We start from the raw sequence: 25769 nt of genomic DNA, 5'->3' as shown, positions 1-25769 counted from the left end.
AATGCTTTAGATGAGATTGCTGGCCTGGCCACCTTCATTGAAATCTTGTTAGATACTAAAGCGAGGACTTACTCAAGTCATGCCCCAACTCCTGACCCACAGAAGCTGAGATAATCAGTTGTGTTGTCTTAAGCTCTTAAATTTGCGCTAATGTATTAGGCAGCAATAGAAAACTAATCAACTTACGAGAAACTCAGGTACAAACAATTGATTTGACCATAGATCAAACATCTAGGGGTGGAACCAGAATTTGAATTTGGATAGTGTTCTAGCTGCTAGCTGCCAGAACACAATATACCGGAAATGGAGTGGCTTTTAAAGAAGGGAAATTTAATAAGTTACAGTCTACAATTCTAAGTCCATGAAAATGTACCAATTAAAGCAAGTCTATAGAAATGTCTAATATAAGCCATCCACTGAAAGATACCTTGATTAAAGAAGGCCAGTGAAGTTCAGGGTTTCTCTCTCAAGTGAAAAAGCACCTGGTGAACACTGTCAGGGTTTCTTTCCCATTTGGCAAGACACATGGTGAACATGGTATTGTCTGCCTAACTTCCTCTCCAGGTCTCATGAAGCTCCCCCAGAGGCATTCTCCTCATCTCCAAAGGTTTCTGGCCGGTGGGCTCTGTGGTTCTCTTGGCCTCTTGGCTGTGCTCAACTCTGCTATGGCTTTCTCTTCATTCCCAAAAGGGCATTCTTTCCAAAAATGTCTCTTCATTAATAGGATCCCAGCAAACTAATCAAGACTCACATAGAATGGGTGGAGACATGCCTCCACCTCATGTCTCTTCCTAATCACGTTTAGTACCCACACTTGATTGAGTCCCGTCTCCATGGAGATAATCTAATCAAGCCCCCAACCTATGGTACTGAATAGGGATTGGAAAAAATAGTTAATCTCACAAGATTGATTAGGATTAAGACATGTCTCTTCTAGGGTTAACATAAATCCTTTCAAACCAGCACAGATAGTTTGACTGCAAAGTCCTTATTCTTGACCATTGTGTCCAGCTGTCTCTGCATTAGATGATAAACTCCTTAAGGAAGATCACTGTTTCTTGTTTACTGGAAGCAGGACAATAGTATAAGAATGATGGATTTGGATTTAAGCCGAAATTATTCACATCTTTTTGGCTAATTGCTAGTAATTTGAAGGCAGATTCCTAAACTCCTTAGTCTTGTTTACTTATCTGGAAAGTGAGAACAGTAATATCAATTTTAGATTTTGTCTTAAAGATTAAATGATGTATCTTACTTTCAGAGTCTAAAACTATATAGACAACTAAAAAATCTTTCATCTTTCATTTATCCAATTTATCTGTCTCTGAATTCTCCCTTTGTGAGCTGTACAGTAACTGAATGAGAATTTTCAATAATGTTCTAGAATTCATTTTGCTCTAAGGAATCCAACACCTCTTTGAACATGATGTGGGCTTTTAATCACTCTCTCTTAACATGGGTGAAGGATAGAATTTGTGCCCAAAGACGGTACATTCATATGGCATCTTTATACCCAAACTGGGATTTTTTCTTGGCTAGCTCTTCTTAAAGCTAGAGAGTTGGCAAGAGACCAGAAGTGAAGGAGTTAAAAGACACTGCTGCTGGCAAGTCCCCTTAAATCAAGTGCCTATTACCAACAATGGAGAACTGGTAAGCGAGGGTGGGGTAGGGGGGGTAATAGCAGGTGGAGGTGAAATAAATAGATTTTACTTCTATAGTAAAGAGGGTAAGGGCAGAGACTGTTATAAAGGGTCTTTTATGCAGAGCATTTCAAAGGGCTATGATGAAAATACAATATAAAATACACTCTTAGAATATTAGCCAACAGCTAAGCTTAGACAGATAAGAACATTTTCAATTTGCCCTTAAAAGTCTCGAAGGAGTTATGAAGTTCTTACAGCTGCAGGAAAAAAGGTGAGTCTGAATGCAGTCTGAAGAAAATATTCTTGCCCTTATTGAATCAAGTTGAACAGGGGCCACTAGTGGAAAACAAATCCCAAAAGATGGACGGTATATAAGCAGCAAGATTCTCTGAAAGGGAATTAAGGCCTTGGTTGTAGAAATCTCTGAAAATCAGAGGTGAAGTCTATAAATGAGCCCAGGGGCTGATGGAAAAGAAAGAACAGTCCATTAAATGCAGAGAAAAAGTACAGCTGGATCTCAGATTTAGACCTTTATGAATCCCAGTATCTCTGGATCTAAAGTGGCAGTACTGTGTATAGCATGTGTTCAAATCTATCAAGTCCCAGAAATGAAACCCTGACAGAGGACTGACTGATTTTCACGTTTCCACTGAATTCTGAAGCACAGTAAGAGCCTCAACAGAAAGAGGTCAACATCAGATATATATAGTGGAACACTCACCTCAAAACAAACTTAAAATTTGCAAATTTTTTTACTTATCTCCCTCAGTTAGTTATTAACGATTTAACTTTTGCAAAAGGCATTTATTGAGCATTCCTGAACTATCACTTTAAATATTCAGAAATAATTTTATTAGGACTTTCAAATGATCATACCAAGATGGAAGCTTAAAATAATGTATTGAGTTGTAGACCAATATGTAAGACTAATACTCTGTCCTTTTAATGAGTTGTAAAATAAGAATGGACTATCTGGTGATGAAAGCAATAACCTCAAGTTTTTCTTTGTTTTGCTGTTGGCTTTACTTTAAAAATATACTGAAAAGTCAATCCCTTCTCATTTCTTCCACTGCTTACATACATGTTCATGATACCACATTCTTTCTGTGGGACTATTGTAATAGCCTCATAATTGTCTCCTTGTCTTCAAACTTGGCCCCTATAATTTATTCTCTACATGCCTAGAAGTTGATCCCTACAAAATAGTACCAAGACTATGCCATTCTTTTGCTCAAATTTCACCCATTGCTTGCCATCTTACTCTGGCTTGCAAAGCTCTTCATCATCAGACCCCAGTCATCTCTCTGACCATATCTTTTGCCACTCTCCTCCTCCCGGTATCTTATATCGTTGGACAAGTAAATAACCTAATGAGGTTTCACGTCTATGTCTTCTTATTACACAATACTGTGTAATATTGCATATAATAGCAAATCCTTTTCTCAATGATGTCATGCTAGATCCCAATAATGACTGGTTTCTTCCAAATATTTCAGAATCAATGTTATGCTAAATAAGCCATTCTAAGTTTGCTTGTGGTCAAGGATAAGCTTTCGTTTTGGAAGTAAAGATGTTTATTTTACATTTCTAATCCCTTTGAACTTCTCCCTGATTCCTTACGAACAACCCACACAATATGTGTCAAGAACCTTATAAGTTCTTGTAATTTAGAAATCAATAATTTCTGATTTGTGAATTTATGCAAAGAATATATTTTTAAGTAAATAAAATAATTATATGCATTGATTTCCACCCTCAGATTTGCTTGTAAACATAAAAATGGGAAAGAATATGAATAGTAACAATTGCAGAATAGTAGCCATATCGCAAGTGATAGTAACCAATGTGGATCACAGCTGATTTCTTCTATAGTGTTCAGAGCCTGTTCACATGTCATCAAAGACAAGACTCCTTTCTCATCTGAGTAAAGGTCATATGTTACTGACTGCAGTGAAGCCAGTGGCCAGGCACTCACTCAGCAGGAAACTTCCAAACTAATTCTGAGCCCACTTTGCTATATGTTCCACTTATTTCTGTTAACAACTCATGGCGTACACATTTCATTCGATGGACACTCTTTTGTGGTCATGTCATTCCTATAGTGACCTCAATTTTCTCCTCTTTTTAAATCAATTCACCATCAAGTTTTCCCCCAAATGTCTATTTTCCTTCTGTATCTCCTTTTCCATTCAGTGTGTGCCTTAGGCGCTCTTTTCATTTCATGTATTTTATTCAATTTTATTTATTCTCACAGTATTGATAATGTATGTTAATATGAGTTTCCCTCCTTCCCTCTGCCATGAATTTGTCCAGCTAACTCCTAATCTTTTCCTAGATTTTGGTTCATAGATCATTTCCTTCACAAATCCTCCCTGACCCCAAATGTCTACATCATTTGTGTGTTTGAAACACTCCTATCACACGTTGTACTTCCTACTTCAAAGCATCCATCACACTGCTTCGTGTGTGACACTCCTGCTTGCTTTCTATATTGCTCACCAGACTGTAAGCTCTCCAAGGGCATGGGTGAATTGATTTTTCCATATTTTTAGCACCATTATGGTGACTTAGGAAGAGCTCATATGTACCTCAAAATTAAATTTACAGGGAAAAATATCTAGAAGCAATGAGGTAAATGAAGTCTTGATCAATAGAACACTAAAGTAATCAAATACTTACAGAGAAAAGATGACATATTTTCCCCCAGATATACTTTTTCCTAAGATGTATATTTTGGATTAGTGTTTTTTTTCTATAGTATGTTTTGCTCTATTATGAAGTATTTCAAACAATTGGAAAGTAAATAGAATTAAATAATCATAGGCATTATCATTTAGCATTATTTATCGTTGTTTTACTCATTTGCTTTACTTTTTTTTTTTTTTAAGGAATAACAATATACAGTTAGAGGTGAAGACTTTCTCGGCATTCTTCCATCATGGCATTTCTTGCTCTCTCTCTTACCTGAATTTGGTAAGTATTTCTTCTTTATATTTTCTATACTTTGATAAAGTATATCTATATCTGCAAAATAAAAATTATTGTTTTACACATTCAAAAACTTTATATAAATGCTGTCACGGAGTACATATTTAACAACTGGCTCATATGGTCCATTATTGTATTTCAAGATTTATCCAAATAGCCAAATAGTTCTAGTTCAATTATTGCCTGACCACAATATGTTTTTCATTTTTTCCTCTTCTCTTGCCCTCTATTGAATTAAGGAAGTCTTAGCCAATTCACTTAAATTTTCTCTGCTACTCTGGAAGCCATTGATTATATTTCTATGACTTGAAAAATTTTAAGATATGGCATTAACTACGACATCCTTACACAATTTAGGTATTAAGACTCCCTGAATACCTGTGCACACACATACACACACATTCATAAGCACTTGCTATTAATAGTCTAATTAGATATATTCCACTTTAAAATACATTAGAGCTAATTTTTAGACTCTAATTAAATTTATAACTATAAATAGTTAATTTCTCATTTTTTCCTTTGTGTCTCACATTTTCCTAAAATGTTTGCACTCTTCTTTACTGATGTACAGTGCTGTGTCTGAAATGTATATATTTTGCCCTCACTGTTGAAAAATATTTCATCAGTGTATAAAATTCTACGTTGACTTTTAGTTTACCTTCAATTTTGAAGGTATTCTTCATTTTTGCTGAAGAGTAAATTTGCTATGTTCAAACATTACTCCTTTGTGAGTAATCTATCTTGTCTCAATGGCAATTTTTGAACTTTTACCTTTATCTTGGGTATTTTGCAGTTTGATTATAGTGTGTCTAAATGCGGATTTATGTTGATATTTTTTGACTTGGGACTTGCATAACTTTTTAATTTGAATTTCTTAACAGCTAACTTTTCAAATAATGCTTCTCCACCGTTCTTTTTTCACCTTTGCATATAAGTCTTAGACACATATATTTTAGCCCCACCATCTTTTCCCACTTTTTACACCTTTTATTTACATATATGATTTCTTTTTCTTTTCATGCTCTTTTTGTAATAATTCTCATTAAGGTCATGATTGCATTTAGTATTGCCAAATCAAATGATCAATTTATAGTCTTTGTCTTACTTTATCTTTCAAGAACATTTGCACAAACTTATTGTTTCTTCCTGAAATTCATACTTTACTTGGTTCTTCTGGTTTCAGTTCACTCTTCAGATATCTCCTTTGGTAGTTTTTCTTTATATTCTTTACCTCTAAACAGTTAGGTACCCCAAGGATTAGTCTCTGGATGTTGTCATGTCTCTATCCATGCTTACTCTAGAGGTGATCTTGTCCTACCTCATTAGTATGACTTTTCTGTTGCCTATCAAATTTATGCCAGCATCCCCAAGCACTCTCATGGATGCCATCCTAATATATTCAAATGTCTACTCAACTTTTCCCTCTACATCTCTACCTGGATGTGTAATAAGGCATTTCAAAATTAACATGTCCAAGACACTTGATTTTTTAATTCCCAAACTTGTTCCTGCTGCAAAAATTCCCCATCTCAGTAAATGTTATCTCTCTTCATCTGTTCTCTAAGGCTCCATACATTGGCATCACCTTAAACTCCTCCACTTTTCTCCTATCCACATCTGCTCTGTGGGGACATCCTTTTAAGGTTATTTACAACTGATATCTCAAATCTGACCACTTCTCACCAACTCTATTCATGTCACCCTTATCAAAGCCAGCAATTTTTCTCACCTTGACTAATGAAAAAACTTCTTATGTAGTGTCCCTTTTCCATGTTTTCCTCAACTGCTCTGTCCAAATCTATTTACAAAGTAAATCAATCACAACCTTCTCTATATCTTCTGATTAATTCACATATAGAATAAAATGCAAAGTCTACACCATAGCCTTCAAAACTCTATGTGACCTGGCCCTTGGCTACTCTTTCAAATTCTCTTACTACCGCTCTCCACTTTGCTCACCTTACTCTGACCACACACACATTTCCTTTAAACACACCAAATCCACTCTTAAATCCTCTTAAATCAGGGCCTCTTTACTCAATGATTTTTTTTTCTGCATAGCTTGATCACATACCTCATGGAAATTTCTACTTAAAGAAATTTATCCTTGGAGGACTTCCCTGACATCCAAAGAGCAGCCTCCAACATATTCAACACTCCCTTACCTTTATTCTCCCCATGTTCATAACTCCACCTAATATAGTATATTTGTTTATTGACTGGCTTTCCAATAGAACATTAGTTTCAGGAAGGCTGTGGTGTCCTCTGCTGTATTCTCAGGGCTTTAAACAGTACATGGAGTATATCAGATGTTGAAAAATGTTTGTCATTAAATGAATGCAATTTCCCAATTCATTATAAAACTCTTTTTCCATGTCCTGTCTTTTTTTTACTGTTGCCTAAAAAAATGTTTAAAGCCATTGACAACATTTTATATTTCTAAGATATCTAATTATTTTCTTGCTATTTCTCTTATATTTATTTCGTCTAATACTTTGTTTTACTTGTCAGGAATATTTTTTCTTTTATTTACCTTTTTGAACATCAGATACATATCTATCTAAAAATCCTGGTCAGTGTGCTGTGAAGAAACCAATCATTGATTTTGTTTTCTATGTTTCCTAATGGTAGAATTTGTTATGAAATTACCAGAAACATAGAGACTTAAAACACTAAACATCATTGCACGGTGTCTGAGGGCCAGAAATTTTGGAATAGCTTACTGGTTGGTCCTTGCTTGGGATCTCCCATGAATTTGTAGTCAAAATATCAGAACTGCATTCATCTGAAGGTTTTTCTGGAACTATAAGATCCTGTAATTAGTTGGCCAATTTATATGGCTGTTCAGGAAAGGCTTCAGTTCCTCAAGACATGAACTTCTCATGGCTGCTTGAGCATCCTTCTGTCTCAGCAGCTGGATTCCCCCGAGAAAGTGATGTAAGAGGCCAAGACAAAGAAATATATATATATATATATATATATATATATTTGTTTTATATATATATACATATATATATTTATATATATATATATGTATTAGTTATATATATATGTATTAGTTAGGATTCTCTAGAGAAACAGAATCAACAGGGAACAATTGCAAATATAAAATTTATGAAAGTGTCTCACGTGACCGTAAGAATGCAGAGTCCAAAATCCACAGGGCAGGCTGCGAAGCCGATGACTCCGATGGATGGCCTGGACGAACTCCACAGGAAAGGCTCACCAGCCAAAGCAGGAATGGAACCTGTCTCCTCTGAGTCCTCCTTAAAAGGCTTCCCATGATTGCATTTAGCATCACTAATTGCAGAAGACACTCCCCTTTGGCTGATTACAAATGGAATCAGCTGTGGATGTAGCTGACGTGATCACGACCTAATCCTATGAAATGTCCTCATTGCAACAGACAGGCCAGCGCTTGCCCAATCAGATGAACAGGTACCACAACTTGGCCAAGTTGACACCTGTCCCTAACCATGACAGTCCACCCCTTGTCAACTTGGCACATATATATATATATATATATATATATATATATCACCTTAGACCATACTTAATTTCCAAATGAAAACAAATAAGCACACATTTTTTCTTTTACCTGACAATACTCAACTGTTCTGCATATAACTGGAAACACATTAAATCTCTCCAGAATAGGGTGCAAATCCTTGGGCAACATTCATTCTTAAACTTGATATCTTACAACTTAAATAGTATAACACGAACAAAACAACATTACAGTCCTCGTTTCTGTAACTGATCACGTGGTCGAAGTTCATATTTATCACTACCTTCTTCCACTACCCATTCCATGTTCCCTTTCCCCTCAGCAAGCACTTCAGCTGGCCGTGGTTCTTTGCCTGGTGGGGTGATCCAAACCTTCATCCCTGAAGTCTCAGATCCATTAGTGGTCCTGCCTGGATTGTGTTGTTGCAGTTTTCCATTGATTTTAATCACAGGGCATGGTAGTACTAATAGACACCCCAGGGGATCTCCTATATTCCAAGAAAACTCTTCTTTACCTCCATTATGTAGTTGCAGTCCTACTTCCTTCTTATAGTCAGGGTCAATTACCCCAGACAATAATGTAATCCTCTTCTTGGTGTGTTGATCCAGAGGCATAAGTAGCCCAAAGTGACCAGGTGGCAATCTTAACTTCCAGTTCAGTGGTATCACTGTTGTTTCTCCTGGAGAAAGCACACCCAGTTTTGGAACTAAAACCTGTAGACCAGCAGAACTCAGGGTAGCAGGGACAGGAAGCAAAAATTTTCCTAGTGGATCACTAGGAATAATAGTGAGTGGCACCACACCCATTTCCACCCCTTGGTTCCTGGACCCATGGATCCTGGCTATGGGAGAAATAGCACCATACAGCGGATGCTGATTCAGAGCATACACAGCTTCCTGGAGAACATTACCCCAGCCTTTCAAGTTTTTGCCACCTAGTTGGCATCGTAATTGAGTTTTCAAAAGGCCCTTCCACCGTTCTATCAATCCAGCTGCTTCTGGATGATGGGGAACATGGTAAGACCAGAGAATTCCATGAGCATGTGCCCATTCCCGCACTTCATTTGCTGTGAAGTGTGTTCCTTGATCTGAAGCAATGCTATGTGGAATACCATGACGATGGATAAGGCATTCTGTAAGCCCATGGATAGTAGTTTTGGCAGAAGCATTGCATGCAGGGAAAGCAAACCCATATCCAGAGTATGTGTCTATTCCAGTTAGAACAAATTGCTGCCCCTTTCATGAAGGGAGTGGTCCAATGTAATCAACCTGCCACCATGTAGCTGGCTGGTCACCTCGGGGAATGGTGCCATATCAGGGGCTGAGTGTGGGTCTCTGCTGCTGGCAGATTGGGCACTCAGCAGTGGCTGTAGCCAGGTCAGCCTTGGTGAGTGGAAGTCCATGTTGCTGAGCCCATGCATAACCTCCATCCCTACCACCATGACCACTTTGTTCATGACCCCATTGGGCAATAACAGGAGTTGCTGGGGAAAGAGGCTGACTGGTGTCCACAGAATGGGTCATCTTATCCACTTGGTTATTAAAATCTTCCTCTGCTGAAGTCACCCTCTGGTGTGCATTCACATGGGACACAAATATCTTCGTGTTTTTAGCCCACTCAGAAAGGTCTATCCACATACTTCTTCCCCAGACCTCTTTGTCACCAATTTTCCAATTATGGTCTTTCCAAGTCCCTGACCATCCAGCCAAACCAGTAGCAACAGCCCATGAGTCAGTATACAAACACACCTCTGGCCAGTTTTCCTTCCAAGCAAAATGAACAACCAGGTGCACTGCTCGAAGTTCTGCCCACTGGGAAGATTTCCCCTCACCACTGTCCTTCAAAGACACCCCAGAAATGCTGCAGCTGTCCACTTTCGGGTGGTACCTGCATATCGTGCTGAACCATCTGTAAACCAGGCCCGAGTTTTCTCTTCCTCAGTCAATTCACTGTAAGGAACTCCCCAAGAGGCCATAGCTCTGGTCTGGGAAAGAGAAGGCAATGTGGCAGCAGGAGTGGAAACTATGGGCACTTGTGCCACTTCTTTATGTAACTTACTTGTGCCTTCAGGACCTGCTCTGGCTCTATCTCGTATATACCATTTCCACTTTACAATAGAGTGCTGCTGTGCACGCCCAACTTCATGGCTTGGTGGGTCAGACAACACCCAACTCATGATAGGCAACTCAGGTCTCATGGTAACTTGGTGGCCCATGGTTAAGCGTTCAGTCTCTACTAAGGCCCAAAGCTGTTTCTCAAAAGGAGAGTAGTTATCTGCAGCAGATGGTAAGGCTTTGCTCCAAAATCCTAAGGGTCTGCGTTGTGATTCTTCTATAGGGGCCTGCCAAAGGCTCGAGACAGCATCTCTATTTGCCACTGACACTTCCAGCACCATTGGATCTGCTGGATCATATTGCCCAAGTGGCAGAGCAGCTTGCACAGCAGCCTGGACCTGTCACAGAGCCTCCTCTTGTTCAGGTCCCCACTCAAAATTAGCAGCTTTTCTGGTCACTCGATAAATGGGCCGGAGCAGCACACCCAAATGAGGAATATGTTGCCGCCAAAATCCAAAAAGACCAACTAGGCGTTGTGCCTCCTTTTTGGTTGTGGGAGGGGCCAGATGCAGCAATATATCCTTCACCTTAGAAGGGATATCTCAATATGCCTCACACCACTGGACACCTAGAAATTTTACTGAGGTGGAAGGCCCTTGTATTTTTGTTGGATTTATCTCCCATCCTCTGACACGCAAATGCCTTAGCAGTAAATCTAGAGTAGTTGCTACTTCTTGCTCACTAGGTCCAATCAACATGATATCATCCATATAATGGACCAGTGTGATGTCTTGTGGGAGGCAGAAATGATCAAGGTCTCTGCGAACAAGATTATGACATAGGGCTGGAGAGTTGACATACCCCTGAGGTAGGACAGTGAAAGTATATTGCTGACCTTGCCAGCTGAAAGCAAACTGTTTCTGGTGGTCCTTACTAATAGCTATTGAGAAAAAAGCATTTGCCAGATAAATAGCTGCATACCAGGTACCAGGGGATGTATTGGTTTGCTCAAGCAATGATACTACATCTGGAACAGCAGCTGAAATTGGAGTTACCGCCTGGTTGAGTTTATGATAATCCACTGTCATTCTCTAAGACCCATCTGTTTTCTGCACAGGTCAAATAGGAGAGTTGAAAGGGGATGTGGTGGGAATCACCACCCCTGCATCTTTCAAGTCCTTAAGAGTGGCTAATCTCTGCAATCCCTCCAGGAATATGGTATTGCCTTTGATTTACTATTTTGCTTGGTAGGGACAGTTCTAGTGACTTTCACTTGGCCTTTCCCACCATAATAGCCCTCACTGCACGAGTTAGAGAACCAACATGGGGATTCTACCAGTTGCTCAGTATGTCTATGCCAATTATACATTCTGGAACTGGGGAAATAACTACAGGATGGGTCTGGGGGCCCACTGGACCCACTGTGAGATGAACCTGAGCTAAAACTCCATTGATCACCTGGCCTCCATAAGCTCCCACTCTGACTGGTGGTCCAGAGTGACGTTTTGGGTCCCCTGGAATTAATGTCACTTCTGAACCAGTGTCTAATAATCCCCTTTCCCCAATGCACAGTTACCCTGGTAAAAGGCCGTCGGTCTCCTTGGGGAAGACTTAGAGGAAGGTTAACAGTATAAATTTGTGGCAGTGTAACAGGTTTCTCCCCCATAGGGACCTGGCCTCCCCTTCATTCAAGGGGCTCAGGATCTGTAAACTGTTTCAAGTCTGGAAATTGATTAAGGGGCCGTGACTCTGTGTTTTTGTAATTCAGGTTAGACTTCTGTTCCCTTGACCTAGAACTCTTTTGTTTATACAGCTCCAACAAGAATTTAGTAGACTGCCCTTCTATTGTATTTTTAGGCACCCCATGATTTACTAGCCAATGCCACAAATCTCTGTGTGTCATATAATTTTGATGCCTCCTTTGAGTTTGTTGTCTATTATAATAGCCACGTCTACCCTGTCTTTGGTGATTAAGTGCTGCCACCTGGCTTCTGCCAACTCGGAATCCTGTCATCCCCATTGTGTTTAAGGATTCCAGTTCAGTGACAGCAGTTCCTACAGTAATATCTGACCTACAGAGTAGTGCAACCACAGAGCTCTTGAGGGATGATGGTGCTAGTCTCACAAATTTATTTCTCACTGTTCTGGTAAAAGGTGCATCCTCTGGACATTCCTGGGGTGTAAGAGCAGGCTTTGCATGATAAATCCACTCTAACATCCCAATCTCTCTAAGCCTCTGGATCCCCTCATCTACCTTATACCACGGCAGTTCTGGCATTTCAACCTCAGGTAATGTTGGCCACCTTTTGATCCATGTTTCAACCAACCACCCAAACAAGCTGTTAACTCCTTTTCTAACTGCTCGAGCTATAACATTGAATGCAGAATCTCTGCTTAGTGGGCCCATATCAATAATTTCAGCCTGATCCAGCCTTATATTCCTCCCACCATTATCCCACACTCTTAAAATCCATTGCCACACATATTCCCCTGATTTCTGTCTATATAAATTGGAAAACTCACACAGTTCTTTTGGAGTATAACATACTTCCTCATGTGTGATACTTTGTACCTCACCTTTAGGGGCCTGTTGGGACTTTAGTCTAGTTATAGGTCTAGAAGAAATGAGGGGTGGTGGGGGTGGGTCATGAAAACAATTAGAAATATCTTCCAAGCCATTTCCTTCAGGGCCTTCATTTGCAGTTTCATCTGGTGAAACAGGAATAATCACTCTAGGGCTAATCCCTTCAGGAGGAGGCTGGGTGGCCAATTCCTCAAGGCAGGCAGGAGGTGGGGCGGCTATGTCCTCAGGACAGACTATTACAGGGTTATCTAGAGAAGACGCAGCATGGCCTGGGGTTTCAACCTCACCCCCAACATCATTATCAATCCATATGTCGCCATCCCATTTTTCAGGGTCCCACTTCTTTCCAATCAATGCCCTCACTTTAACGGTAGACACCATGCAAGACTGAGATTTCAGTTTACATTGTAAAGTTGCTACTCTAACAATAAGATTCTGAGTCTGATTTTCAGAGATCTCAAGTCTACGGCTACAGGAAATAAGATTTTCCTTCAGGATACTCATAGAAACGTTTACATCTTTCAGACGGCGCTTAAGCTTCTCGTTTGAAGCCTTAAGCCCATCCCCTTCACCCTTTAATGTAGACAGCATATCTAACAACAACCAACTTACATCTCTATAACTCTTATTCCTACGAAACTCTGTAAAGGTGTCAAAAACATTATCCCCCAGAGTCTGGCTTCGTACAAGTGAAGCATTAGGAGAATCAACTGATATTTTTACTATCTCCTTTGCCAACTCAGTCCATGGATTGGGAGTGTCATTCTGATTATGGGAATCAGAGTCCTTAGTGTCTCTGAGTCCAGTCAGAGTAGAAAAGCACTCATAAAATCCCATTTTTAAGATTCTGTTTCTTAAGAACCACTCCTGGTACCAAGATGTATTAGTTAGGGTTCTCTAGAGAAACAGAATCAACAGGGAACACTTGCAAATATAAAATTTATAAAAGTGTCTCATGTGACTGCAGGAATGCAGAATCCAAAATCCACAGGGCAGGCTGCAAAGCGGACGATTCCAATGGATGGCCTGGATGAACTCTGCAGGAGAGGCTCACCAGCCAAAGCAGGAATGGGACCTGTCTCCTCTGAGTCCTCCTTAAAAGACTTCCCATGATTAGGTTTATCATCACTAATTGCAGAAGACACTCCCCTTTGGCTGATTACAAATGGAATCAGCTGTGGATGCAGCTGACGTGATCATGACCTAATCCTATGAAATGTCCTCATTGCAACAGACAGGCCAGCACTTGCCCAATCAGATAAACAGGTACCACAACTTGGCCAAGTTGACACATGTCCCTAACCATGACAAGGCTCTTCAAGTGAACTATTGAAAGCTTCTAGCATATTCTTAATCTCTGTTATTGTAACTTTCATCCTAATAATTTCTGTTATAGTTATTTTTATACTTTGAAATTCTTCTTTGTGCTCACACATTGTCTTCTTAATATTTTTTATCTCTTTATACATATTTTCTTTCATCTCCTGGAATTAATTTAGGAGATTTCTTTGAACATCTTTGATTTTAATTCTCCTTTTAAGTTTTTTAATTTGCTCCTTATTTCTCAGTATGTCTTGTCATTTTTCTCTGACGTATAGGCGTCTGATTATCTTGATGAGTTAACTCTGAAAGTCTTTTTCTCCTTCTTGTCTAGGAATGCATTGTTGATTGGATTTGCCTTAGGGTCTTCTTTGATGCCTGCTCCAACTTTTTCTAGACCTATAGAAGAACCTCTAGCTCTTATTCATCTGATTCTTTCCCTGCATGTGTGGTACAATTTTTAAATTGCAATTTATGTGTAATTGTTTTGTCTCTTGGAGAATATTTACTTTCCTCTGTTTCTTCTCTTGGAATCTTGACCTATTCTGTTTGTTTTTGTGCAGAATTTTCTCTCCAACTCTAGTGATTGGTTAAAGTTTTCTCCTTCACCCATTTTCCTTACTCTTTTCAGTTCTGGGAACCTTCTGTCTTACAACAGTTCAACTTAACCATCACTTCTTTTTTTATGAGGATTTTCTGCCTCTGGTGTCTTCTCTGATAGGGTATCTCACACTGGGGTGTTAGATGGGGTCAATCCAGAATTGTGGATCACTCCAAAATAGTCAATTCTTTGGGGTGGTCCAGCCAGCCAATGATTGAGTGAGCACAGTGCTTTCTAGTCATAGTTTTACTGTTGTCTTTTTCTTTCTCTTTCCCCCCTGGGGGCACTTTTGGCTGCAACACTCCTCAGTGGCATGTGTTCTTCCCTGTGCTTGGACATTTGTGGGATTTTATTGCTGCTGTCCCTGATGGGAGGTGAAAGGTATCTGAATCACTGCCTCTGAGTAAATCCTCAAGCTGCAACAGGACCAAGTGAGGGGGAGAGAGGAAGATGCATGTCCTTGATGGAAGATTCCTATCTGATATTTTCCTTTTTCTTTGATTCAACATTTGTGGGTCCTTCTTCAGTTTCTACCATCGTTCAGAGTTCTAAGCAAATTAATGTATCCTTTTATTCACTGAACCATGGAAAGGCTTTTGAAGGTCTGTCTTACCTTGCCACATTGGTGGCATCACTAAGAATTTGTTTTTCAAAGTAAGATGTCTTTCTGGGTTGGATATTAAAAAGTCAATACTTTTTACATTTTGCATAGTTTTACATCTTTAGATATATTTTATTCTCACAGAAGATATGTAAATAATAAGGACAAGGATAGTTATATCCACTTTTTAAAAAAGCTACACCAGGATTTCATGCCATATCAATTTACCCAAAGTCAAATGTTTTAATTTCCTTGGCGGCTAAAAAAATATCATACAATGAATCAGTTTAATCAATGAAAGTCTATTAGCTCATGATTTTGAGTCTAGGAAAAATCTAAACCAAGGCATTATTAAAGTGAAGCTTTCTTTCTGAAGACTGTCATATTCAGTGTCTGGCTGCCAGTAATCCTTTATCCTTAGCTTTTATGTAACATGGCAATACACATGGTGGCCTCTCTTTACCTCTCAATTCTCTTTTGTGTTCTGTTAAATTTCAGCTTCTTGATTTCTGTGTTTTTTTTCTCTCTGTCTAAATTTCATTCTATTTTAAATGACTCCATTAATAGGATTAAGGCCTATGCTGTTTAAGGATGGTTCCACCTTAGCTGAAATAACCTCATAAAGTGTCCTACTTATAATGGGTTCACACTGAAAGGAATGCAACATGTTTTTCTAGGGTACATACAGCTTCAAACCACTGCATAATATGGATTAGTTTGCCAGGTCTGCCATGACAGACACACTAAGGGTCTTCCTCAGTATTCATCAGCAACTTATATTGTTAAAGTACCATTAAGCATGTGGTATCTAAATTCAAACAGAAAGATAAAGCTGGAACCATAAAAATATTAAATCAGCACTGTACCAAACTAGAAGTCAGTGTTTTATCTAGTTCCTTAGATCAGTTAAAGCAAAAAAAAAAAGCAATACAATTTTTTGAAAGAATAACAAAAACTTAATATTATAGGGAAAGTGATCTGTGATTAAAAGTTTGTGAACATAAATATAGGGATTAGTTAAGGGTAGTCATTTTAAATTTTTTTTTTACAGCAGTCAGGAAATCTATCTAGGGCACTTTATTTAGCTCATTAACATATTTTAGGAAACCCAATAAATTATTTGTCAGAAAGAATTATCTGGAAATAAATTAGTAAGTTCAGTGTTGCATATCTTTGTGGCTATTGCCACACTAAAATTAATTACAATTATTAACAAAGGTTTTCTCAGGGAGCATTTTTTCTGTCACCCAAATAAGTCATTTTTTGTTCAGGCTGCATATGTTCTGTTTTTCCTTGAATACTATTGACTATTTTAAGAAATCTAGTAATAGTAGTAACTCTGACCAAACATTCTAGGAAAGCAAGAACACATTAATAATGTAGCTTTTAAAAAATTAAAATCTCATGGAAATAACTATATATTTTAGTAGGATCAATAAGAAACAACTGGCTTTGCTAAAGTAGAGTCCAACAGTATCTTTCTTCTAGAAATGTGTGCTATTAATAATTTCATGAATATTAATGGACACTTTCCATTTACATGACAAAGAAAATAGCCATAATTGATGTGGAATTGTGGAATGAGTGTCTAGAATACATGTGCAAAACTGTTTGTATTTATCTGAATGCTGCCTGAAATATTAGACTTCACATAAATGAAACAAGTTATTTTTCTGTGACCTTGTCCATTTCTTTGCCAGTGCCCCCTAAATTCAATCAAATAACATATATGTTATGCTTGTTACTTCAAATGAGTTCTTAAAGAGCAGAACCATTCAAGTCAGACATTTTCTCAGAAGCCCAGGGAAGGTAAAACATTGCATGAGGTCACATAGTTAGGGTTCTTGGGTTGCAATAACTAGACTAGTGCTGAATGAAGAAATGTAGCCTTAAAAATGTAGGAGAGAAACTTCCGGGAAGATGACTGAAAAGAGTAACTTGAGATTTAGTCTTACTCCATGGAAAAGTTAGAGAAGGGACAGGAGGGCAACTGAGGTGGTGATTTGGGAGTGTAGCTGACCTGGGAAAGCCTTCTGCAACACATGGGGCAGCCCTGGTTGCAAAGGTCAAGGAACTGAGAGGCAGAAAGCTGGAGCCTTTCACAGAGGTGCAGAGCCCATAGGAGTGCATGGACAGGAGCCCAGGATAAGGAAGTAAGGCCCGCCACGTTTCTTGGGTGCACTACCCTCACCAACACAACCCTGTAACCAGCAGCTCTTCCCACTCCCCATGTACCCGAACCCTGTTACCCGTTCCCATTCCCTGTGCTCTAGGCACCCCCACCCCACCAGCCCCCAGTGCACATACCTGCTCCACCCCCCACCCCAAGTGCAGCCCCGCACCTCTCCTGCACCTCTCCCGAGCACTACCTCCCCCTCCCTGTTCCCTGCAGGCTATTGTCAGTGCATAAAGGCTATGGGCACTAACTTCCATACCTAGGCTACCCCTGAACCCCACCCATAGTGTCACATAGCCTCAGTGTGCCCCACCTAAACTCTGCACATCCGTTTATGGCACTCCCAGGCACACACATGTGCATGGACCCCCCAAGTCACATCATTCAGCTCTGGGAACCATACTTTACTGCATTCCTAGAACTGCACATATGCATGGCCCTCAGCCACGCTTCCCAGCTTTGAGAAAGTATTGACCATGCAGCCGGGTCATATTTGCCCCCAATCCATGAAGGCGTAATGCTGACCTGCTGTCACAGCTTTACACATGTTCACAAAGGGCCCTGTGACTTAGACCAGCACACATCAGGGTTATGTCCCCCAGATCAGTGTACCCGCACAGCTACATCTTCCCTGGCCACTGGGCACCCATGTTCACAAGCATCAGGGCACCCATGTTCACAAGCATCATGTTCTCCAACCTGTGCCTATACCTGCCCTGAAGCAAATCACCACACTGAGTGCCCTACCCCATGCCCTCCTCCCTGCTGTACAACCATCCCACAAACAGCAGGCCTTAGACTACTGAAAGAAATTAACTCCCAAAGTAAACCAATCAAAATATTTACATATGATGAAGACATTAGAAGATCACTAAGCATATCACAATGCAGACAGATATAGCCCTGTTTAATGACCAAATTAAAAACAGCAGAGGAGAAACAGATGTTGGAACAACTAATCAAAGATGTTCATTTAACTCTACTTAATAAAATAAGTGGGATGGTTAATGACATAAAGGAGATCAATAACGCAGGAGAAGAGAATAAAGAATTTGAAAGAATAAAGAAAAATAGCAGAAATCACAGACACTAAAGACTCTGTTGAGCAAATAAAAAACATACTAGAAGCACACAATACCAAATCTGAAGAGGCAAAAGAAAGAATAAGTGATATAGAGGACAGGATAATTGACTTTGAAGACTCAAAACAGCAAGTGGGAAAAAAGATGGAACAAATTCAATGGGAACTCAGGGAAATGATAGATAAAACAAAACACACAATTATAAGAATCATTGGTGTCCCAGCAGGAGAAGAGAAGAGTAAAGGGCTAGGAAGAGTAGTTGAGGATATGATGGGGGAAAACTTCACAATTCTCATAAAGGGTATAAATATACAAGTCAAAGAAGCCCAATGAAATCCAAACAGAATAAATTCAAATAGGCCTTCCCCAAGGCACATACTAATCAGTCTGTCAACTGTTGAAGAGAAGCAGCAAAAAGTCGTGAAAGTGGCAAGAGAAAAAAAATCTACTATGCATAAGGGAAATCAAATAAGACTGAGTTCAGACTCCTCAAATAGCACCCTGGAGGCAAGAAGGCAGTGGGAGGATGTACTCAAGATCCTGAAAGAGGAAGACTTCCAACCAAGAATTCTGTACTCAGCCCAATTGTCCTTCAAAACTGAGGAAGAGATTAAAGTTTCCACAGGCAAAGAAGTCCTGAAAGAATTTGTCAATGAGAGAACAGCCCTACAAGAATTACTAAAAGGAGTTCTGCCAGTTGAAAAAAAAAAGACAGGAGAGGGAGGTCTGCAGGAGGGCACAGAATTGAAGAGTACCTCTAAGGATAATTTAAAGAATACAAAGAAAAAGAGGGGAAAGAATATACAGATGTGACAAACAAAGTAAAAAAGATAAGATGGTGGAATCAAGAAACACCTTTGCAGTAATAACATTGAATGTTAATGGATAAAAGTCACCAATTAAAAGATACAGATTGGCAGAATGGATTAAGAAACATAATTCAGCTATATGCTGCTTACAAGAGACTCATCTTAGACTCAGAGATACAAATAGATTGAAAGTGAAAGGATGGAAAAACATTTTCCACGCAAGTTGTAACCAAAAGAAAGCAGAAGTAGCTATACTAATATCAAGCAAAATAGACTTTAAATGTAAAGACATCATAAGAGACAAAGAAGGACACTATATACTTATTAAAAGGTCAATTCACCCGGAAGATATAACAATCATTAGTGTTTATGTTCCCAATCAAGGAGCTCCAAAGTACAAGAGACAGACATTGGCAAAACTGAAGGGAGTGATAGATGTTTCAACAATAATAGTAGGAGACTTCAATACAACACTCTCCTCTGTAGATAGAATAACCAGACAGAGGATCAACAAAGAAATAAAGAAGTTGAGTAGCTTGATAAGTGAATTAGACCTAAGACATATATAGGTCATTGTACCCCAAAGCACAAGGGTATACATTCTTCTCTAGTGCTCATGGAATATACTTCAGGATAGATCATATGCTGGGACACAAAACAGGTCTTTATAAATTTAAAAACATTGAAATTATTCAAAGCACTTTCTCTGATCACAATGGAATAAAGCTGGATCTCAATAACCACCAAAGAACGAGAACATTCACAAATATATGGAAGTAGAATGACATACTATTTTACAACAAAGAACAATAGAAAGAAACAATAAAACCGAAAGCTGGTTCTTTGAAAAAATTAATAAAACTGATGAGCCACTAGCAAGACTGACAAAGAAAAAAAGAGAGAGGATGCAAATAAACAAAATCAGAAATGAAAATAAGTGCATTACCACAGACCCTGAAGAAATAAAAGAAATCATAAGAGGATACTATGAACAACTATACACAAACAAACTACACAGCTTAGGTGAAATGGACAAATTCCTGGAGACAGATAAACAAGCTACATTGACTCAGGAAGAAATAGATCTCAATAAACCAATCACAAGTAAAGAGATTCAATCAGACACCAAAAAACTTCCTACAAAGAAAAACCCAGGAACAGATGGCTTCATAAGAGAATTTTATCAAACATTCCATAAAGAACTAACACCAATCTTGCTCAAACTTTTTCAAAAAAATTGAGGAAAAAGGAATAACTTTTTCAAAAAAATTTTTCAAGAAAAAGGAACTGTACCTAACTCATTCTATGAAGATAATATCATATTAATACCAAAACTGGGTAAAGATTCCATAAAAAAGGAAAACTATAGCCAATCTCCCTAATGAACATAGATGCAAAAATTCTTAGCAAATCGAATCCAGCAGCATATTCAAAGAATTATACACCATGACCAAGTGGGAATTGTACCAGGAATGCAAGGATGGGTCAACACAAGAAAATCAATTAATGTACATTAACAAATGGAAAGGGAAAAATCACACAATCATCTCAATTGATGCAGAAAAAGCACTGGATAAAATTCAGCATCCTTTTCTAATAAAAACAGTCCAAAAAACAGAAATCAAAGATAACTACCTCAATATGACAAAGGGAATCTCTGGAAAACCAATAGGCAGCATTGTACTCAATGGAGAAAGACTGAAAACTTCCCCCTTAAGATCAGGTACAAGACGAGGATGCCCACTGTCATCATTATTATTCAACAGTGCTAGAAGTTCTAGCTAGAGCAATCAGGCAGGACAAAGAAATAAAAGGCATCCAAATTGGAAAGGCAGAAGTAAAATTCTCAGTATTTGCAGGTAGTATACTTGGAAGATCCTGAGAAATCTACAGCAAAGTTACTTGAGCTAATAAACAAATTCAGCAAGGTGGTGGGATATAAAATTAATGTGCAAGAATCAGTAACATTTCCATACACAAGCAATGACCTAGCTGAGGAGTCAGTTAAGGAAAAAATTCCATTCAAAACAGCAACTGGAAGAATCAAATATTTAGGAACAAACTTAACTAGGAACTTAAAGTACTTGTACATGGAAAACTATATAACATTGCTAAAAGAAATAAAAGGAGATCTAAATAGGTGGAAACACATTTCCTGCTCATGAATAGGAATGCTAAATACAGTTAAAATGTCAATTCTCCCCAAATTGATCTACAGATTCAACACAGTACCAATCAAAATTCCAACAACCTACTTTGAAGAATTGGAAAAGCTAACAATAAAATTCATCTGGAAAGGGAAGAGATCCTGAACAGCTAAAAGCATTCTAAAAAGGAAGAACAAAGTGGGTGTATTAACACTCCCTGACTTTAAAACCTATTATAAAGCCACAGTGGTCAAAACAGCATGGTATTTTCACAAAGATAGAAGAATTGACCAAAGGAATCAAATTGAGAATGCAGAAATAGACCACCAAATCTATGGTCAACTGATTTTTTGGCAAGGCCCCCAAATCCTCTGAACTGGGAAAAATAGTCTTCTGCATAACTGGGCTTTGAAGAACTGAAAGTCAATTGTCAAGAGAATGAAAGACGTACCCTACACAAAAATTAACTCAAAGTGGATCAAACTCCTAAATATAAGAGCTAGCACCATAAAAATTCTAGGAGAAAATGCAGGGAAACATCTTCCAAATCTAGTAATGGGAGGTGGCTTCCTAAACTTTACACCCAAAGCACAAGCAACAAAAGAAAAAGCAGATAATGGTACCTCCTCAAAATCAAATAATCCTGCTCTTCAAAAGACTGTCAAAAAGATGAAGAGGCAGTCAACTCAATGGAAAAATATTTGGAAATCACATATCAGAAAATAGTTTGATTTCCTGTATATACAAAGAAATCATACAACTCAACAACAAAAGAACAAGCAACCCAATTATAAAATGGACTAAAGATATGAATAGGCATTTTTCTGAAAAGCAAATACAGATGGCTCAAAAGCACATGAAGATATGCTCATTTTCCTTGGCTATAAGGAAAATTCAGATCAAGATTACAATGAGATACTATCTCACACCTATAAGAACAACTGCTATTACACAAGAAATTATAAATATTGGAGAGGATGTGGAGAAACTAGGACACTTAGGCACTGCTGGGGGGAATGTGCAATGGTGCAGCCACTATGTAAGACTGTTTGGCATTTTCTTGGGAAACTAAATATCGAGTTGCCCTATGACCCAGCAATAGCACTTCTTGGTATATACCCAGAAGAGCTGACAGCAGTGACACAAATAGACATTTGCACACCGATGTTCATAGCAGCATTATTCACAATCACCAGAAGATAGAAATAAGCCAAATGCCCATCAACAGATGAGTGGATCAACAAAATGTAGTATATACATACGATGGAATATTATGCAGCAGTAAGACAAAATGACATCCTGAAGCACATGACAAGATGGTTGAGCTTTGAGGACATAATCCTGAGCTAAATTAGCCAGAACAAAAGGACAGATACTGTATGATTCCACTTTTATGATCAGCATAAAGGTATAGTAAGAGGTCTATAATTCAGAATTTAGGGGATTTAGAGATACAGAGAAGCTAAAGATGGGTGAACCATTATCTAATGAGGTTGAACTCCAATATAAGGAAATAGATAGGGGCAAAGGTGATTGTCTAGTGTGTATATAAGTAATAATACCATATTGAAGATGAACAAGATTGAAAGTGGTTGTATTTGAATTCATATTCAAATTCATATGAATGGGAAATTCCAAAGGTCATGAGCAATCAGAAATCCAAGAGAAAATGTGGGCTCAGAATAGAAAGAAATGACCCTGCACTTCACATTCATTTTGAAGGGTTAAACTCTTAAGGAGACCATACCCAATGCAAAACCAATTTTCAAAGTCTGTGAAAGATGATTTCTTGGGTTTTTTTTTTGTTTTGCATTGGTATTTTTATTGTCTTTAGCTCTTGGCTTTCTATGAAGTCTCTGCCTTATTGTTATCTAGAAACAGACTTGAGGAGACAGCTCTGAGACTAAACTCCAAAATCAAAATTTTTTTTATTAATTAAAAAAATTTAAAAAAATTATTAACTAACACAACATTTAAAAATCATTACATTCTACATATGCAATCAGTAATTCTTAATATCATCACATAGATGTATGATAATCATTTCTTAGTACATTTGCATCAATTTGGAAAAAGATATAGCAAGACAACAGAATAAGAAATAAAATGATAATATAGAGAAAAAATAAAAATAAAAAATACAAAAACATATATAAAAAAACAAAAAAAAACACACAAAAAAACTATAGCTCAGATGCAGCTTCATTCAGTGTTTTAACATAATTACATTGCAATTAGGTACTATTGTGCTGTCCATTTCTGAGTTTTTGTATCCAGTCCTGTTGCACAGTCTGTATCCCTTCAGTTCCAATTACCCATTATCTTACCCTATTTCTAACTCCTGATGGTCTCTGTTACCAATGACATATTCCAAGTTTATTCTCTAATGTCGGTTCACATCAGTGGGACCATACAGTATTTGTCCTTTAATTTTTGGCTAGTCTCACTCAGCATAATGTTCTCTAGGTCCATCCATGTTATTACATGCTTCATAAGTTTATTCTGTCTTAAAGCTGCATAATATTCCATCGTATGTATATAACACAGTTTGTTTAGCCACTCGTCTGTTGATGGACATTTGGGCTGTTTCCATCTCTTTGCAACTGTAAATAATGCTGCTATAAACATTGGTGTGCAAATGTCCGTTTGTGTCTTTGCCTTTAAGTCCTTTGAGTAGATTCCCAGCAATGGTATTGCTGGGTCATATGGCAATTCTATATTCAGCTTTTTGAGGAACCACCAAACTGCCTTCCACAGTGGTTGCACCATTTGACATTCCCACCAACAGTGGATAAGTGTGCCTCTTTCTCCGCATCCTCTCCAGCATTTGTCATTTTTTGTTTTGTTGATAATGGCCATTCTGGTGGGTGTGAGATGATATCTCATTGTGGTTTTGATTTGCATTTCTCTAATGGCCAGGGACATTGAGCATCTCTTTATGTGCCTTTTGGCCATTTGCATTTCCTTTTCTGAGAGGTGTCTGTTCAAGTCTTTTCCCCATTTTGTAATTGGGTTGGCTGTCTTTTTGTTGTTGAGTTGAACAATCTCATTATAAATTCTGGATACTAGACCTCTATCTGATATGTCATTTCCAAATATTGTCTCCCATTGTGTAGGCTGTCTTCCTACTTTCTTGATGAAGTTCTTTGATGCACAAAAGTGTTTAATTTTGAGGAGCTCCCATTTATTTATTTATTTCTTCAGTGCTCTTGCTTTAGGTTTAAGGTCCATAAAACTGCCTCCAATTGTAAGATTCATAAGATATCTCCCTACATTTTCCTCTAACTGTTTTATGGTCTTAGACCTAATGTTTAGATCTTTGATCCATTTTGAGTTAACTTTTGTATAGGGTGTGAGATACAGGTCCTCTTTCGTTCTTTTGCATATGGATATCCAGTTATCTAGGCACCATTTATTGAAGAGACTGTTCTGTCCCAGGTGAGTTGGCTTGATTGCCTTATCAAAGATTAAATGTCCATAGATGAGAGGGTCTATATCTGAGCACTCTATTCGATTCCATTGATCGATATATCTATCTTTATGCCAATACCATGCTGTTTTGACCACTGTGGCTTCATAATATGCCTTAAAGTCAGGCAGTGTGAGACCTCCAGTTTCGTTTTTTTTCCTCAAGATGTTTTTAGCAATTTGGGGCACCCTGCCCTTCCAGATAAATTTGCTTATTGGGTTTTCTATTTCCGAAAAATAAGTTGTTGGGATTTTGTTTGGTATTGCATTGAATCTGTAAATTAATTTAGGTAGAATTGACATCTTAACTATATTTAGTCTTCCAATCCATGAGCACGGTATACCCTTTCATCTATTTAGGTCTTCTGTGATTTCTTTTCACAGTTTTTTGTAGTTTTCTTTGTATAGGTCTTTTGTCTCTTTAGTTAAATTTATTCCTAAGTATTTTATTCTTTTAGTTGCAATTGTAAATGTAATTCGTTTCTTGATTTCCCCCTCAGCTTGTTCATTGCTAGTGTATAGAAACACTACAGATTTTTGAATGTTGACCTTGTAACCTGCTACTTTGCTGTACTCATATATTAGCTCTAGTAGTTTTATTGTGAATTTTTCCAGGTTTTCGACGTATAGTATTATATCGTCTGCAAACAGTGATAGTTTTACTTCTTCTTTTCCAATTTTGATGCCTTGTATTTCTTTTTCTTGTCTAATTGCTCTGGCTAGAACCTCCAACATGATGTTGAATAATAGTGGTGATAATGGACATCCTTGTCTTGTTCCTGATC

The 25769-nt window shown here is 38.2% G+C and overlaps 1 long non-coding RNA gene across 3 annotated transcripts in view; it reads left to right on the top strand.

The window, feature by feature from the left end:
- Positions 1 to 1407: 1407 nt before the first annotated feature.
- Positions 1408 to 25769, top strand: part of LOC143663500 (uncharacterized) — a 143025-nt gene continuing 118663 nt past the window's right edge. For all 3 annotated transcript variants that reach the window (XR_013165969.1, XR_013165967.1, XR_013165968.1), the window contains exons 1-2: positions 1408 to 1650; positions 4532 to 4616. This is a non-coding gene — a long non-coding RNA (uncharacterized LOC143663500). The remainder of the gene's footprint in view (positions 1651 to 4531; positions 4617 to 25769) is intronic.

Source organism: Tamandua tetradactyla, chromosome 19, assembly GCF_023851605.1.
Source record: "Tamandua tetradactyla isolate mTamTet1 chromosome 19, mTamTet1.pri, whole genome shotgun sequence".
NCBI lineage: Eukaryota > Metazoa > Chordata > Mammalia > Pilosa > Myrmecophagidae > Tamandua > Tamandua tetradactyla.
The sequence above is the reverse complement of the archived record's forward strand: the minus strand, read 5'-3'. Positions and strand labels throughout refer to the sequence as shown.